At 41.7% G+C, this 18,686-nt stretch overlaps 1 protein-coding gene and 1 long non-coding RNA gene across 3 annotated transcripts in view; one reads left to right on the top strand and one right to left on the bottom strand.

Annotated features, from left to right (window-relative positions):
• Positions 1-18,686, top strand: part of PRKCA (protein kinase C alpha) — a 395,491-nt gene that overhangs the window by 223,543 nt on the left and 153,262 nt on the right. The gene's annotated exons all lie outside the window — the stretch shown is intronic.
• Positions 11,218-16,140, bottom strand: LOC144286793 (uncharacterized). Its single transcript, XR_013354748.1, has 2 exons — positions 15,899-16,140; positions 11,218-11,780 (listed from the first exon to the last, which is right to left on the bottom strand). It is a non-coding gene; the product is annotated as an uncharacterized LOC144286793 (long non-coding RNA).

Genomic DNA, 18,686 nt, shown 5'->3' on the forward strand with positions numbered 1-18,686 from the left:
TGGAATCCTACAGTGTGTAGGAGGATGTACATCTAAGATGAAATTTGGGATTTAAAAAGTCTTTTCCCTCATCTTCAATCTATCACATGTTCCTAGAGATCAAAATCAAATGAGTGGAAAGGCAGTCTCATCAGAGGGAAGTCTTCCATCAAGGATCAAACACACTTGGCACAAAGCCATGCTTTAGAATTTATAGAGTTTAGTGATTATAATAACTGCGGTTTTTAAAATTGTTTTATGTATACACTACTGCCTTGTTTATTTTATCATTTGAGAAATTATCCCAAATTCCTAGACCAGCAACTGGCAGGCTTTTTCTGAAAAGGGTCAGATGGTAAATATTTTCGCCTTTCCTACCCATGTGGTCTCTGTGGAGGCCGTTTAGCTCTGCTGCTGAGATGCAAAAGCAGCCCAGACAAGATCTGCACAAGTGAGTATGACTCCACTCCAGAAAACTTGATTTATGGATGCTGAAATGTGAAGTTCATATGCTGCTCACTTACAAAATACTATTCCTTTTTTTTTTTTCTAACTTTAACCATATTTGAGAGGAATCTCTCAAAACTTTCAAATTCCTCTACGCTCTCAGCTTGAGCTGATGACATTTTCTCAGTAAATCTGGGCACCATAGTGTAGAATCCCCAGCCGTCTTCTTGCCACGTCTCTTTGGATGAGTTACTTCCCTGGACCGGTTTCAACTTGCATGGGATGGGAGGATAGTCCGGAAGGGTATGCAGCTGGTTGCACCAGCGTGGCTGTGTTAGTCAGACACAGATAGGAGAATCCAGTCTGACTGATCAGAGCTCCAGTGCCCAGGCTGTGGGAGCTGTTACATATTTTGGAATATCACCCTTGATGACAATGTCCTGTTTGCAGATATTTCTTATATACCTTACCTAACTTTTGCCCAGTACATGATCTTTGCACTTTCCCCTCCTCCTCCTACAGAAATGGCTCTAGATGTTCATGGTTAAGAGGAGTACTTTGCTTCTACATCCCTAACTCCTCCTTACCTCTAGGATTTTGTTAGCTTGTCTAAACTTTATAGTTTTCTATTCCCCTAATGGCTACAGGATGTGAGCTGTAACTGCACCTGGCCTGCCTTCCTCCATCCAATCTACCTTGCTGTTCCTAATTAGCAGTCTTAAAATGACCTAAAGTGGAGGAGAGAAACTCTGTGTCAGACATCAACTGGGCTCTTAAGAATGTGAGCTTTTTTAAGAATGTGGCAGCCCGGGTGGCTCAGCGGTTTAACACTGCCTTCGGCCGAGGGCCTGATCCTGGAGACCTGGGATCGAGTCCCACGTCAGGTGTCTGTAAAGTGCAGGAAAGTCATACCTACCACCTCGGGTGGATTAAGTGAATAGACATCTACTCCTGAAGTGGTCTTTTTCTGCTTGGGGACCCCAAAACATGCTAGAATGCAGGGGTTAAGAATGAGTGACAAAGGCTTAAATACTGTGAAAAATGGATTTATTTCTAGGAGGTCTTAAAGTACTCTCCTAGAGGAAGTCACTGTTAATGGCTAGTTTCTTTGGGGGAAATATTCTTAAGCAATTACAGTGCTTCTCTCACATATATTTGATGGAAATCAAACAACTCCTGGGTCCCTGTTTAGCTAAATGAGCCAAAAAGGAAGAAAAAAAAACCAACCCACAAGCCATATATATGTATATGTATATAATCACTTTGCCTGGTTAAGGAGCAAAGAAAAAAGATTTTAATCGAGAGGTAATTTTTGAAAATGAGAAATCTGTTATGGTAGTAGGATTATGGGTGATGAGTACTTTTTTTAAAAAAAGATTGATTTGTCTTTTAAACAGGCAAGGGGGGAAAAAAGAGCCCGGAGCTATTATGATCTGTCACCAAAATAAATTATCTTCATTGCAACTCTAAGATTGCAGAGGTGTGTGTCAAAATTAAGACCTACAGCCTAAAGCCTTAAGTAGGTGAGAATATTCTAAGAAGCAGGTGATACATTTTCTAAGTGTGCTGGCATTTTTCTCTTGTTGGTTTTGGTTTGAGTTCAAAGCAGAAACCTGTCAGGTGGGCTGGAAGGAAGACAAATCATAATTGGACAGGAGTTTCCTGTCCCTTGTCCCGTGAGTCTCTTGCATTCTTTCTGCCTTCATGTCATTCTGGCTTGGCTCTAAGCAAGTCTGTGAGGTACAGGTTGAGGATAGTTTCCCAGGACTACTGTCACAAATTGCCACAAACTGGATGGCTTAAAAAAATGGAAGTTTATCCAAATCTCAGTTCTGGAGGCCGGAAGTCCAAAATCTAAGTGTCAGCAGAGCCACGCTTTCTCCAGAGGCTCCAAGGGAGGGTCCTTCCTCACCTCTTCCAGCTGTGGGTGTTTCTTAGCCCATGGCAGCATCACTCCAGGCTCTGCCTCCCTGTGGCCTCTTCCCTACATCTTTCTCCCTCTTCTTTCTGAAAATACTAGTCATTGTATTTAGGGCCCATCTAAAGAGATTACAGGATCCTTAATTACATCTGTAGAGACCTTATTTCTACAGAAGGTCATATTCCCAAATACTGGGGGTTAGGACTTTTTTCGGGGGCCATTACTGGACCCACTGCTGTTGGCTTCAGAGATGTTTTAGCTGACTACCACGCAGGGCTTTCCACCCAGTGACACACTCTCCCCATCCCTAGAACACTGGTACTCTGGAGTGGAAGTAAGCAAGCCTTAGAGGTGGCGGGCTGGCAGCTTAGGTTTGGAAACCAGCTCCCCACTCACCTGTGGCCCAAAAGGTGTTCTTAAATGTATCCCAGCCTTGGCTCTTCTCTCCTGTAAAATGGAGGTGATACTAACTCATTGGGTCCTAAGGAGCATATGGGAGAATGTGTGAAAGCAGTCAGCACGATGCACAAATTATAGCAGGAACTTAATAAATGTCTTCGAGTCTGAAATCTGTCACACACTGACCTTAACATTAACTTTCTTGCTCTCAGATGGATTATGTTTGACAACAAATCTGTCGGGTGAATCTAGACAAATGTGGGGGACAGAGAATTGACACCTTATCAATTTAGGGTGTTGACAGTATTCAGTGAATTCATGTGAAGAGTTTTGGCAGTACCTGGCCATGTATTTGTGGTTGTCATTGCTGTGGTTGCTATGGTACTATAACCCAGTTGATTTGAGCCAGCAGAGAACAGGCCTCGAGGAGGCCACTGAAGATCACAAATGGGGCAACCCTAAATCCACCCCAAGGCATCTAATGAATATGGCTATCCACTTGGCCTTTACTTAGTTTTTTATATCCTTCAGCTTAGAAGTCAGTACCTAGTAGGGCTTCAAAAAATTCTCTTGACCAAAAAAAAAAGGAATTCTAGATGTTCAGGTAATAGAATTAGCAGCATTTCCCCCAATCATATCCTTAACTGGTGTGATGAGAGTCTAGTGGTCACTGCAGAAGACAAAAAGGACAAGAATTGTCTGTACTTTTATCAGCAGAAAGGGCTTCACCCTTTTGACCTTGGACCAGTAAGTAACTGGTCCCTTAGGAGTTGGTTTAAAAGAAGCCATCTATACCTACCTGCCCCCTGAGGTTTGATCTTTGATGGAAGATTGTTGCTCTGTTGATGCTAAATAACAGAATCTTGCTTTCACCTCAAAGGGACTTTTACTGAATTCCTTCAGCGGCTCATTCCCTGGATGACTCAGTGTTCCACTGCTGTCTAGATTTTCCCTGTGATATCATTTGTTACCAGTTAACATTGACTAGATACCCATATCCACATTGGTGCCAGGCCCAGTCAGGACATAGAGGGTAGAAGGGGTCCCCTTTCCACAGCTGTGGGCCTGAGGGCCACTGGTACCAAAGATTGACACAGTTCACAGTTGAAGATATGGAGACAGAGAGGGTACATGAGGCAATGTTAACAGTGAAGGGCCATTTCTACCTTAGGGCTGCCATGTTGCTTATATTTTGCCATCATGCATGGTGTTGTCTGGCCAGCAGATTGTCTACTCAAAAATCTAGAGATTTCCATCTTCCTAGAATATAAAATGAGCAAACTCCTGAACTAGAGTCATGGAAGCTGAACATGACCATACGCTCCTGGCATCACTGAGGCCTCCTCTCTTTCCATGTGCCCACAGCCCAGTGGAAGTGTCTTTCTAGTAACGTTTTCTTGTTTCAAATTTTATTTCATCTTTTCACCCCTCATCACTTTTTCTTCCCCCCTTCCTACCAGGGTAACCACATTCAGAAGCGGATGTGCATCATCATCGTATACTTTTTCAACACATGTATTAAGATCTGGCTAATTATCTAGCATCATTTTGTGGTTGTTTTTTTTTTTTTTTTAAGATTTTTTAAAAAGTGCATGAGCAGAGGGGAGGGACAAAAGGAGAACGGGAGGAAGAGAATCTCCAGAGGACTCCAAGTGGAGCCCAATGTGGGCCTTGATCTCACAACCCTGAGGTCATGACTTGAGCCAAAACCAAGAGTCAGACGTTCAACTGACTGAGCCACCCAGGTGCCCCCATTTTGTGTGTTTTAAATGTGGCATGTATTACACAATACAAATTCTTTTGCAACTTGTTTTCTTTTTCCTCTATGGATTTGAGATCCATAGTAGATTTGAGATCTACATTCATGTAGATCCAGTTCATTGGTTTTACTTATTACATAATGACACTAATTTGTCCATTCCCCTACTGGTAGACAGCTAGGTTGCTTCCACATTTACTGTATTAAACAGCTGTATTAAATAACTGCTGTATACACCTTCTTCGGTTCTCCTTGTGCTCATGTGAGAATTTCTATAGGTCCAGGGCACACTTGGAAGGGGAGCTGCTGGTCATAAGGTGGGCATATCTTTCTTGGGTTTGGCAACTTTCCAAAGTGCCTGCACCCATTTACATTCACCAGCTGGGTTAGAAGTTTGTTTCCACACGTCCCAACCAATCAATACTTTCATAATTTTCACCAAGTTTTTCAACCTGACAGGTGTGGAATAGGCATTTGCCTCTGTAATTGCTGGGTGAGAGTTGGTTAAGCACCCTTTCACACATTTACTAGCCATCAGGCTGCTGCTTTTAGTTGTGTGTTTATATCCTTGGCATATTTTTCCTCTACTTTTGGAAATGTTGGGGGAGAGGTGGTTCTTTTCTCACTAATTGGTAGAACTTCTTTACATATTCTGGATGCTAATTTTTTATTGATATGATTTGCAAGGATCTTCCCTGGGTCTGTGACATTTTCACTAAAATATCTTTATGAAAGAAAAATGAGAAATGAGGATAAGAAGTTCGGCCTTGAAGAGAAGCAACTGTAAAGGGGTCTGTTAATTCTGCTTCTGAGACTAGTTTGTGGCATGCTAAGGGCATGGATTGTAGTACTTCCCATTTATCTAGGTGTCGTCAGGACAAGGCTTTCATACATATCTATAATTTTTTTCTCCAGGGTCTCTGATTTATTTTGCATTTTACAAGTATTGTCTTTAGGAAAATGCCTTGTTCTTGGAGATTCTCTACACTCACTTATTTGGAACATCAGTAATTAATTGCTGATATTTCACTCAGGTCACAGGTGAACACCAGCCTGGCCACTTCCAGTACATTGAGCCCTTAGTTCCTGTGACTTCTGGAAGGTTCAGTGTAGCCTGAACCTAACCTGAACATCCGCCAGCACATAGTTGATTAGCTGCCAATCTCCCCAAGTGGAGACATTTTTTTTTTAAGATTTTATTTACTTATTCATGAGAGACACAGGCAGAGGGAGAAGCAGGCTCCATGCAGAGAGCCCGACGTGGGACTCAATCCTGGGTGTCTGGGATCATGCCCTGGGCTGAGGGCGGCGCTAAACTGCTGAGCCACCCGGGCTGCCTAACATGTTTTTCTTAATACAGAAGCAGTTGCTGCTTATTACAAAACTGTGCCAAAAAAGCATAATTCTACACTTGACATGAAGCAAAACTAATACTTTGACTTATATCCTGCTAAAGTGTTTCTAATATGTACATGACTATGCAAATAACATATGATAACAAAAGTGTCATAAAGTACTTACTGTTTTAGATTGCATGCTTTTCACTTAAACATTGGAAATCTCTAGGCTAATGGATGTTTCTATGGTGTCAACTTTAATGGCTGCATAGCTTTCCCTTGTACCTGGAAGATTATAAAAGATTCCTTAATATTGACTGTGTTTCATTTTTTGACTGTAAGAAGCAGCCTTGAAGTAAACATGGATATTTATATTTTTACTTCCTTGTGGAAAAAAAAAAAAGTCCAAGACCCAGAACTGTGCTAAAGCCATGCTCATTTCTAAGACTTTGGTACGTAGCCCAGATTGTTTGGTGTGGTAGGGGAGGGCCATGTGGGTCACTCATTCCTGGGACGCTGGTTGATCACCTGTCACATGCTGGGCACTTTCAGTGGGTTGGGAACATGGAGATGTTGAGAGGATCCCAGTCCCAGGTATCAGGGCTCACCATCTGGGCTGCTATGCAGAGCCGCTGAGCAGAGAGGTAGCCGATGAGGCCATAGAAGGCTGTCACTGGGAGGGAGGAAGCTGATCTCTAGTTGAGGAAGGAGGACCGAAATGGTCTTGGGATGATACACAAGGCAACCCTTGTCACACATTAGTTTTCAGTCTAAATGATATAAATCACTTACCTTGACTAGAGGTACAACCTCACCTGTGTTTGAGGTGAGTCACGTAACTCCCAGTTCTGCAGTCTGCACCTCATCAATCAGGCATAATGATGACACCAGCCTTATCTGCCTTACAGACGTGAGATTCAAGTCACAGAATGGATGGAAAAGGGTTCTCTGACTGTCAGATTCTACATAAATGTTGTATAAACAGTATTGCTAATGTTGTCCTCCAGTGGACACAAGGGCATCGGATGAGTAACAGCTCCCAGAGGACGTCAGGGATGCTGGTGCTGGAATGATCCTTCCCCCATTGAAAGGAAGCATGGCAGCCCCAAGAACCTGCCGGGGGGCTTAGATTCACCCTAAGGATACTGCTCTGCTTTCACAATCTGGGTTCAAACCCCAGCCCTGTGATGTTAGGTGAGTGACTTGACCTCCCTGTGCTAGAGTTTCTGCATCCATAAAATCAGGATGATCATCCCGTCCTTCTGAGAACCAAACTGAATAAGGCATATCAGGTGTCTAACCCAGGACCTGGTGGTGGTAAATGCTTAGTGTGTGGAAGCTTTGTTACTGTTATTTGCAGCTTGTTAATCCTTGTGAGGAAACTGTTAGAGCATAGAGAAGCATTCCTTCCATCAGCAGGTTAAGAGCAACCTCAAATCAAATTCTAGTTTTAAGATTGAGTTTTCATTCATCATTCTGGAACTTCCTAAATAGCTGTTTCCTAGTAAAAGTGCCCTGCTCTGGGGATTTAATTATGGGCCATGAGGATTTGCTTGTTTTCTGAATAAGATTTGAAGAAAGAGCTGGTCTGCTCTTACAGAAAATGAGTTAGAAGCTCTGTCTATTGACCAAGCCACCATTTTATCAAAGAAAGCCCTTTTCAACTCCCTCTTCCCTCAAGGGAGGGAGGGAGAAATAAAGGACATAAACTCAGTATGTTTCCAAAGATTGCCTTACATAATTTCATGAAAAACTTCCTCCTCTGTTCTTCTTGTTCTCTTGTGCATCTGAGATCCCATCCACATTAAATAAAAAACAAAACAAAACAAAACCAGAGAGAGATAAAATGACTTACTCAGATAAATAAGATAAACATGATAAATCATATTCAGGCAAGACTGGAGCAGGTCCTCCTGAAGTTCCTTTGAGCCTCGTAGGTTGCTTAATTCACTGAGTGATTTAAACTGACTCCAAGCCTTGTACGGAAGGAGACTGTGATGCAGTTGCATTTTGCGATTTGTTTTCTGTTTGTTCACAGCCAAAGAACAGCAATTCATTGCATAAAGAAGCATTTATTTAGTGCTCAAATGCCTTATCCTGAGGATTAGTCAGGGTGAAGGCTGAGCTGCAAAAAGAGATGCTGAATTACAGTGGCTAGGGTTAGAAGTTTGTCTTCTTGTGTAGCAGTCCTGATGTTGGCAGGGCCGCTTTGCTGCATATGGTCATTGAGGGACCCTCATTTCTTTTTTTTTTTAAATATTTTATTTATTTATTCATGAGAGAGACACAGAGAGAGAGGCAGAGACACAGGCAGAGGGAGAAGCAGGCTCCATGCAGGGAGCCTGACGTGGGACTCGATCCCAGGTCTCCAGGATCACACCCTGGACTGAAGGTGGCGCTAAACCGCTGAGCCACCAGGGCTGCCTGGGACCCTCATTTCTTTAATTTTGGTGCTCTGCTCACTTCCAGGGATGCTTTCCTTATTTGCATCATTGAAGCTGGTTTGCATGGAAGTGAGGGAAGGTGTGGAGGGGGTGGTTTATTAAAGCTCAGTGGCTTGGAGTCACACAGGACTTGGGTTCTCTGCCTGTTGGGCACAAACCTCAAACAATGAGAAAGGCTAACAAATGTAGTCCCCACCAAACAGCCCGCAACTTGTGAGTGGGAAAGGGAGTGGGTCGAAAGAGGTTTCTATCACAGAGAGGAGACAAATGACTACCAGAGGATGTATAGCAACCTTGGTCACAGATGTGAAGGTGGTTTTGATTCCTGTTCTTTTGCTCTCTCCCAAAATGGGAGAAGGAAATCTCTGCTGCTTGAACTGTGACACTCCCCATGCCTTGGAAGGCAGATGCCCGGGAAGGCACAGTTAGTGTGAGTGGGAGTCTATTCCATGTCACCTGTTACCCCCAATGGTCTACTGTGCAGGAGGACTGGCAGGCTTGGCCGCCTTCTCCTAGTAGAATATTTCAGAGAGATCCAAGGACACAGTTTAAAGAAAGCCATGAGTTTCCAGAGCTCAAACCCAATGATGTCACCCAGCATTCACAGTGCCAACTATCCTGGCAGGTGTTGGTCAAGTCGGATGGTCTAATGACTGTGGGTTTTAGGCTTCTGTTTACCAACACTGGGCTCCTGCTCGATGATGCTCCATAGAACAAACAAGGCCATAGATTATGCTCCCAGATGGCTTCCTTATTTTTAGTTCAGTAAAAAATTTCTGGAATCTATTTTGTCATGATAGTGGTCTGAGTAACTTTAATAAAGGGCAAACTCAGGCAATCTCAGAAATGTTATATTTGTGAGCGTGTTATCACCTGACACATTCAAAGGAATCCTAGAAGACTAGGTTTGTTTATGACTTCTGCACTTTTCCTTTGGCATACGTATAGTTAAATTCCTCAAATCCGAAAAGACACTCTCTCCCTTCCAGGGGAAAATAATTAAGCTACAAATTACAGTGAAACTCTGCTCCTCTCTGCTGCAGGGAGCCTCAGACATCTTATATGCTGCTACAAAATTGCATTGTTCAAGTGGGGCCACCTAACTGTGGGTGGTTCACTTAGCCACATTCCTAGATGAAGGACCAAGATAGAAACCTTTTAGTCTCTTACCAAGGGAATGCACATCTGGATTAGTTTCCTGGGACTGCCATGACAAATTAGCACAACTTGGTGGCTGAAAACAACAGAAATGTATTCTCTCACAGTTCTGGAGGCCAGAATTCCAAAATCAGGCTGTCAGCAGCGTTTCTTCCAGGCTGTCAGCCTCTCACTGCTTCTCATGCAGACTGGCAGCCCTTGATTTGCAGACACATCATTGCAGGGTCTGCCTCTGTCTGCAGGGAGCCTCTTCCCCGGGTCTCTGTCTCAAATCTCCCTCTCCTTCTCATAGGGAGATAAGTCACTGGGTTCAGAGTCAGGGCCCAGCCTAAATTCTAGACGATTTCATCTCAAGAGCCTCAATGTAATTATATCTGCAAACAACCTGTTTCCAAATAAGGTCATGTTCCCAGGTACCAGGGTCAGGACCCAGGCCTATCTTTTTGAGCTACGGGTTCAGTGCACTACACTCTCATAGTAAACGTGCATTAGGAGAGGAGTTTAAGTCCATTACCACCAAGCACCAAACTCCATTTTGTTGACTGCCAAGACTGACCTCATAGACCCTTGGAAAGGCAACAGGCCCATTTTTCACATTTGGAAAATCAGAAGTGCCAAAAAGCGAACTGGCTCTTCCCACAGAGATGGGTGATAGATTGCCTCGGGGCATGCCCACGTTCACGGGCAACCCCATTTGCACAGCTGCCTGTGAACCAGCCAGCTCGCACATTGTCAGGGATGCTTCCTTTGCGCGAGCTTTTCTTTCTTAGGCTCTGTAATTAGTTGGGGGGGATGGGGGGGAGCTGCAGCTCCTGTCATTCATCTCCCAGGGCTTGATAAATGTTATTTTACTTCTTGATGGGCACCTTCTGGCATATTTTCCACCTTATACCTTTGCTGTTTGTTGTGGTTTCTTTGAGTCCCATAAAAACAAGATAAAAAAAGCAAGTGAGAACAGGGCAGGAAAAGTCAGAACTGCAATTTAGTTGTGGAAGGTTCAATTGGATGTGTTTTTCCCTCGCCCTCCTGCCTTTGCCGCTTCCCTGCTCAGAGCTGGGCTCTGTCCCACTTGGTGCCCAGTGACATGAAGCCCGCCCCCACATGTTCCCATCCTTTCCAGGGTAATCAGTGTCTTCCTAGGTGCCTGATGGAAAGAGGAAGATTGTCCTTTCTGTCAGGCATTCAAGATCTTTGTAAGAAATTGAAGAAATTTTAAACTTAAAACGATTCCTCTTTTTATTACAAGGGATGATGTAATTCAGCTGCCGTAGGATGAGAAAAAGTCTCCCTGGGTTTGAACATGAAGCAGGGGTGGGGTTTGACGGGTGGACCTTAGAGATTCTGGTTCTGAATCTGGCTCTTATACTACCATCTGGAGTCCTCCTTCCTGCTCTGGGATTCTTTAGCACCAACTAGAGACTGTCTCCAGAAGGTGTTTTCTGTGACGGGATAAGTGGAAGGCCAGTGCCTGCTGCTTTGTATGGCTCTGCTGTGAGTCCTCCAAATTCTGGCCTTGAGACCTTTCCTGAGCTCATCCTCTCTGAGGACAAGGAACGAGAGAACACCACTGTCCCAAAGGCCTCACGTGACTTGTTTTTTAATTTAGGACAAGGAATGACAGTAGCCTTGAAAATGTCATTTGTGTTTTCTTTGGTTGCTGAGAAGTAAAGAATTTTAGGTCTCAGCTATTTTATACACTGGCAGGCACGCATATAAGAATCCCCTGTAGATCTTTTTAAAATGAACATAGTGAAGGCTCAAGATGACTCTGAGTGGGCTTGGGTAGCTTGAGTTGGAGGTCTAGCTATTCCTTTTTTTTTTTTTTTTTAATTTTGGCAAAATATATATAATAATTTACCATTTTAGCCTTAATGTGGCATTAAGTACATTATGTTGTATAACCATTATGACCATCTCCAGACAACTTTTGTCTTCCCAAACTGAAACTCTGTCCCCATTAAACACTAACTCCCAGCCCCCCACCGCCAGCTCCTGACAACCACCCCTCTAATCTCTGTATCTGAATTTAACTACTCTGGGAACCTCATATAAGCAGAGTCATGTAATATTTGTCCTTTGTGGCTGGCTTTTTCACTCAGCATATCCTCCAAGTTCATCTGTGTGGCAGCCTGTGTCAGAATTTCCTTTCTAAGGCTATGTAATATCCCATTGTGTGTGTAAACAACGTTTTCTCTTTCACCCATCCATGGGCACTAGAGTTTCTTCCTTCTTCCTTGACTTCCTGAGGCCTTCTTCTCCATCTGTTTCCACCTTCAGCTGCCTGCTTCTCTTCCATGACATGCACCAGAACAGAATCTTGCTGTCATGAACCATCTCTGCAAACAAGATTTAACAGAGTTTGTTAAAAGAAAAAAAGAACAGATATTAGTTCCAAATAAAAACCTTCAGGCATGTTTTGGCGACATCTGTGAGGAAAAGAAGATGGTCCGGGAGGCAGCAAGGCTTCAGGCATAATAAAGCACTTCCCAAAGCCATATGCAAATCTTAGAGTACTGAATATTAAGAGTTACTTTCTAGAAGAAAAAAGGCCATGTGCAGTATTTTGAAGTATTTGAAGGCCATGTGCAGTATTTTGTTTTACAATGTGTTGCTTTTATGTATAAGAGAAAGGTGGTGGAACAAGATACTTGTCATAGCTGAGGTGGTCTTCTGTCCCTTTGCTGAGTGGATGTGGATCCTGGATGAAACTCTGCCTGCCTGCCTGCCTGCCTGGCTGCTGAGTAAAGAAATGGCTTGTGGAATTCATTTCAGTAGCATATGCTAAGGACAAAGTACAAGCCTCCAACCCTACTTAATTAGGGTTCTCTTAAGGCGTGCCAATAGCATCTGCTTCTCAAAAGATGTAAGTCTTGATTTTGAGTATGACTTGATTTAGCCAAATCCCCAGCCCGCTTCAAAGTCCAAACTGATCTGTGTTCTCTGAGGGAGTAACTATCTGGAATCAGCTTACAACATAAAATTTGAATAATAATGTAAAATCATTACAATTCTGATTTTTCAATTTTAGGATTTTTTTAAACCTTTAACCACCAAGACCTATTAGTCGCATATAATGGCATGCTAAGTCACTTAGGCAGAAACATGGATATTGAAATAGGTTGGTAAAGAGTAACTTTTTGTCTGGGTTGACTATTCTGTGAAGTCATCACTGCCTCTCCTGCTAGATATGTGTATCTTTTCTTCCATGTTCCTAAAGTTCCTTGTGAATAGCTCATCAGAGTACTTATTACATGGCCCCAGGATCATATACACATAGGGTTTGCGAACTAGACCTTGTATTTATAGGAGGCACCGGGATCTGCATTGCTTTATTTCAAGTACAGGGTCAGTGTATGGCACTGTTGACAACAACCACTTATTAGATGCCTACTGCATTCTAGGCATGGCCCTAGGAACTTAACACCCTGAGAAAGGCATGATTGTCACCACTTTACAGCTAAGAAATTGTGGCCTAGTAGTTTAGAATTCCATCTGCTCCCTCAGTTCATCAATGGGGAAAGAGGCCTGTGGGACTCCAAAGCTTAGTAGTGCCTTTCCCATCAGAACATGGCTTCCCTGTTGGTGGGAAAACACTAGATGTCTATGGAAGAATTAATGAAAACCACAGTGAGGTAGCTATAGGTCATTGTATGTATATATACATACACATACGTAAATATATAAGTATAGTCATCACGTAAGATAAATGAATAGCAGTGACATTCTGGTCTCTTCTTTCAATGCCACCCAGATTTTTCCAAGCATCTATTCACTTTAGGTGGGGTGGGGGTGGAAATACTGCCGAATTGTTTAAACTGCTCCTTACTAGTTTACTTTTATAAGTACTTATCCATGGGAAATGAAAGATTATTCCATAAAAGATATTTGGAATAAAGTCATCAACAATTGGAGGTAACAATATATTTAGAGGCTCATTTCATACCATGCATTAAAATAAACTTGAGAGTTAAAAGGAGTTAAATATAATAAAAATAATCACTTTAAAAATAAAACTACCAATGGGGTACCTGGGTGGTTTAGTTAGTTAAGCATCAGACTCTTGATTTCAGCTCAGGTCATGATCTCCAGGTCATGAGATTGAGCCCTGTGTTTGGCTCCATATTCAACATGGAGCCTGAAGATTCTCTCTCCCTCTCTCTCTGCCCCTCTTCCAATCCCCACTCACTTGTGAGCATGTTTGCTCTTTTAAAAAAAATAATAATAATATAAATCTGCCAATTGTTTTACTAGCAAAAGATGGGTTTATTCAAGAATAGGAGAGAATTAAAAAAAAAAAAAAGAATAGGAGAGAATTGCAATCTGGGACAAACAAGGTATGGCAAAACCATAGGGAAGTCTGCAGGACAAAGAGGATACCCTTTTTATAGATGAAAGGGGGACATAAGGCTATTGTAAACAAAAAGTCCATTAGGAAAGTGGGAGTTGGATGTATGGTGGCTTCTTGTTGGCTAGGCTATGGCAAGGGGCTGGGGGGTGCGAGGAGAAGCCTCTCCTTTTCTTACCCCCATAGTAAAGCAGTAGCCACCTGCAAGGTCTGTCTCCATTGGGTCTGCTGTTGATGAGGAGGAGCCTGAGAGCTCCCCCTGCTGAACCTCTTGACTCCATTTTAGTGATACTTCTTTTTATCAAATTTAACAAAATTAAACTAAAAAAAAAAAAAAAGAAAGAAATGGCAAAGAAGTCTAGTAAAGAGCTCATACAAATTTATAAGGTCTCCAGTAGATAAATTGGCAAAGTAATTAAAGAAGAGAGCTCACAATAGTGGGAATATATATGATTAACAAATAGAAATTATTCTGGCATTCTGGCAAAAATATTGTAACTAGGAAAATGAAGTATCACTCCCACATATTTAATTAGCAAAAAAAAATTGTTTTAAAATACCTAATATGCATGATGGCTGGTGGGGAGTCTATCAAATATTTTTTCTATATTTCTGCTTGCATTATAAGTTGGTACTACTCGTGTAAAGCTGTCTGGCAATATATATCAAGAGCTCTAATGTGTTTATGACTATTCTAATCTCTTCTAAGAAAAGAATACAAAAGTATAAAATGTATATTTTCATATATACATGAATATGTCCATTGAGATATTAACTTTCAGTAATGAAGTAATGGTGCAGATTATGACTTATCCATTCATTTGAAAATTATTCTAAAGTCATGGCAACATGACTAAATTTACCTAATATTAAATGAAAAGGTAAGATTTTAAAAGTATAGTTACTCTATACCTTTACAAAAAGAAACCTGTTTAAATTACCAAAAGTAATTATACTGGAAAGATCAGTGATTGAGTTGTCGTGGTGAGATTCTGGGAAGTGTTTTTTTATTTTGTGATACAGTTACTTTTAAAATTTAAAACATTTTTATAAATGGACTTTATTTTTTTACGAGTTCTGTTCCCTAAAGTGTTTATTAATTTTATGCTTATTATTTCAATCAATAAAACCCAAATGATTCAGGCTTACTTGACTGGCTTTCAAATTGAAATATTAATTAGGCATTATTATCTTAATGAGAAAAATGTGCTTAAGACACCATGGATTAATTGTACTTTTGCCAAACTACTCTAGAGTTAAATGATTCTCTTCCAATTTGCATATTTTTGGGGCAAAAATCCAGATATATAATCAGTGAAGCAGAGACTTTGTTGCAAGCAAGCTATGAATTATGTTTTTAAAAGTTACCCTTTTGACAGAGGAAGGCATGAATTGCCTATACCAACCCCGCCGTTAAAAATACATAAAAATCTGAATCTTTCATAAACACAGCTTGATTTAAAATTTTAGGGTAATTGTTGAGGTCTAGTTTAGAAAACACCATGTCATTTTCTCCTCTTTTTGTGTTGGTATTGATCCCAAGGAATATATATCAAGCTATAAAAGTCAATTTTTCTTGTAGCCACATCTAGTTCCTTAGCCAGCTCAGGGTACTTTGTAAGTGGATGCACACAAAGCTTTGGCTGCTATTTCTGGGTTCCGCCTCCAGCTAGCTGCTCACACATAGCCCGGCTCTTTTCGTGGGTCCACGAAGTCTGATCTTAAAGTGCAGGAGCTGTTTGGGATCCCATAGGATCAAACAGGTCTCACTTTTCTGGATTTATATTTAAATCAGTGGACGTTGTCATTTTGATTGCACATACACACCAGTTAAAAGAAATTCAAGTGGTCTTTTAAAATGAAAAGCTTCATTATCAATTTGAGTAGCTACATAGTTCGTGAAGCCCCTTCCATTTTTAGGATTTTGGTGATCTCAGAGTGGGAATGCAGCGTGAAGTTCCTTACTAAGGCTTTTTGTATTCTAGTTGGGAGGCTGAAAAATTGGTTTTTGAATGCAACTGCCTATAAAGATCTGGATGGTTTGCTTTAGACAAGACACTGTCAGAACGCTGGCTTAATTTATAAGCTAAGATGGTCCTAGGAAAGTACCTTCAAGACAAAATTGTCAGAAAAATGTTTACCAACTGCAAACCCTTTGTAGGGCAGTATGTTGGGGTTTTGGTGGTGCCTATTTGTCCACGTGTTGGCACTGATTCTTGTCAGCTGATCTCAGAATGTCCTGAAGCACATGAGTTGGTTTCATTTTGAAGTTTGGGTGCTTTGCAATATTTCCCGCACACCTAAATTCTCACATTGGTAGTGGCAGACTTCACTCTGGTTCCAAACAAGTAGTTAGAATCATCTGTAGTTTGCAGTTCTAAATTCTGGAACGCTGGGGGTTTCTCCACAGCCTGCAGTGAAGATTATCCTTTCTTGAGGTTCTGAGTCCATGCTGAAATTGAAACAAGTACTGTCAGCTGCTTTGTCACATCAGGGTTTAATGCCCTATAAAATATATATACTGTACATAAAATGTATTTTTATCGTTTCATAAACTTGACCTATGGCATTTGTTGCTTTGCACATCTTAAGCTAGTAGAATTTGTGTTGCTAGAGAGAAATTCAGGGGCTCTCCAGGTCATTGGTTTCCAAACTGAGTCTTTAAGAGAAACAAAAACAATTCTCAGGTCCTATTATAGACCTGATCAATCAGAAGCCCATGCATGGAGTGTGGTCCAGGAATCTGTATCTTTGAAAAGCTCTGCAGTAGGGTTGGAAGGAGGAGGAAAGAGTGTAAGGGTATTCTCAGTGGTACAAAACACGCCAGTGGATCATTGTTTAAGCTGGAAATGGGTACTCAGGATTCATGGTTCTCTCTGTTCTTTACATGTATTTGAAAGTTTCCATCATGAAAAGACAACAACAACAAAAAAAGGTTCCCAGGTGATCCTGATAATCAGCCAACCTTGGGAGGCACAATCCACTCCTCCCACCTAAGAGATGAGAAACTGCAGAGGCCATAGAGTTCATTTGTGAGATCTAGAACTCCTGTTCTGCCTCACAGGCCTGAGCTTTCAACTCCACATTGCCTTTGTAAACTAATTGTTTTGGTGATCTTCTTGGAATTTAAAAGAACATTAAGAAACTAAATATGAGGGAATCCCTGAGTGGCTCAGTGGGTTAGCGCCTGCCTTTGGCCTGGGGCGTGATCCTAGAGTCCCAGTCAGGCTTCTTGCATGGAGCCTGTTTCTCCCTCTGCCTGTGTCTCTGTGTCTCTCATGAATAAATAAATAAAATCTTAAAAAAAAAAAAAAAAAAGAAACCAAATGTGTATGACTCATTTTTTCCCCCCAACAACTTTTGGTTTTGGCTCAGGTCATGATCTCAGGGTTGTGAGATGGAGCCTGCTTAAGATTCTCCCTCTGCCCCTCCCTCCACTCCTTCTTGCTCTCTCTAAAAAAAATAATAAAATGGAGTTTTGCAAGATTTGTTCACAAATTTTTCTCTTCTGTGTGCACGTACAATCGTTCCCTCGGGTTACAAGAAAATCACTGGCTTTTCAAACACAGACTTTGGTGCTTCAACTCTGCCTCTGAGCCCAGTGGTCAATCTTGTGAGTCCAATGATACAAGAACGAGTGACTGATCAGGTAAAGGGGTTTGCCGAGTGCAGTGGTGCATGCCTGTAGTAAGCAGTGTCTGATGAATAGCGCAGCAGTTGCAGAGCAGAAGTGAGAGAGACCAGCCAAAGACTAGAAGGTGAGAGAAGCCAGTCTAGACTGCCTGTGGCCAGTCATGTTATGGGAGCCTCCAGTCTGGCCAAGAAAACAGTTAACTTGTCTGCCATATAGAAACATGTTATCAAGTTCCTCAAGCAGCTGTCCAGCTCGGTACAAAATGTGTCAAACTGGATGATTTGACCAGAAGCCCCAAGAGAGGAAAGGAAGAGCTGAGGAAAAGGAGAAGGAAGAAGAATGGGAAACCCCACAGTTGAGTTGAAAAGAACTCTCATAGGGGCCCCTTGGTTTATGTTTTGCTTTGGCAAGGAGTTTCTTTTTTTTTTTAATACAAATGAAAATAAGTATTGCTTTACATTTTTGTTATAGTTGTCAATTTAAAAAGTTGCCCATATTTTTATAGATTTATGGAGATATTCACATAACATAAATTTCACCCACTTCGGGGGGGGGGGGGTACTTCACCTACTGGAAATAAAGAGTTCAGTGATTTTTAGTATATTCACAGAGTTGTCCAAACAAACCCTCCAGGCTCAAAAGGAACTTTTGTCCTCCCTTAACTACACAAAAGAATCTAAATTGGAGGTCTTTTCCAGAAAAAGGGTTATTAGCAGAGATAAATTTTATGTAAGTGAGCCATCTGTGTGGCATGGCAAAGATCTAATTGCCAGATATGTGCTCTTTTTATCACCCTGTGAAATGCATTCCTCTCCTCAGAAATCCCAGACCCCTACCCCCTTCTTCTTGACATAAATACCTCATCTTGCCAATCTCTGGAATTTCCACATCTATGTGGATTCCTCATGCATATACTATTAAATTTTATTTTCTCCTGTTAATACATCTCACATTAATCCTCAGTCCAGCTGGAAGGACTGTAGAAGGGGACAGGAATTCCTGCTCCCTGATGACAGTGACCAAATAATCTATTATGTAGTATATATACCACATTTTGTTTCTCCATTCATCGGTTGATAGATGTTCGATTGTGTCCACTTTATTCTTGGGATGGGGAGGGGCAAAAGGAGAGAGGGACAGAGAGACTCGTAAGCAGACTCTAAGCCTGGTGCAGAGCCCGGGGGGGGAGGGGGGGGCTTCATCTCATGACCCTGAGATCATGACCGGAACCGAAATCTAGAGTCAGATGCTTAACCGACTGAG

The sequence above is a fragment of the Canis aureus genome, chromosome 16, assembly GCF_053574225.1.
Source record: "Canis aureus isolate CA01 chromosome 16, VMU_Caureus_v.1.0, whole genome shotgun sequence".
In the NCBI taxonomy this organism is placed as follows: Eukaryota; Metazoa; Chordata; class Mammalia; order Carnivora; family Canidae; genus Canis; species Canis aureus.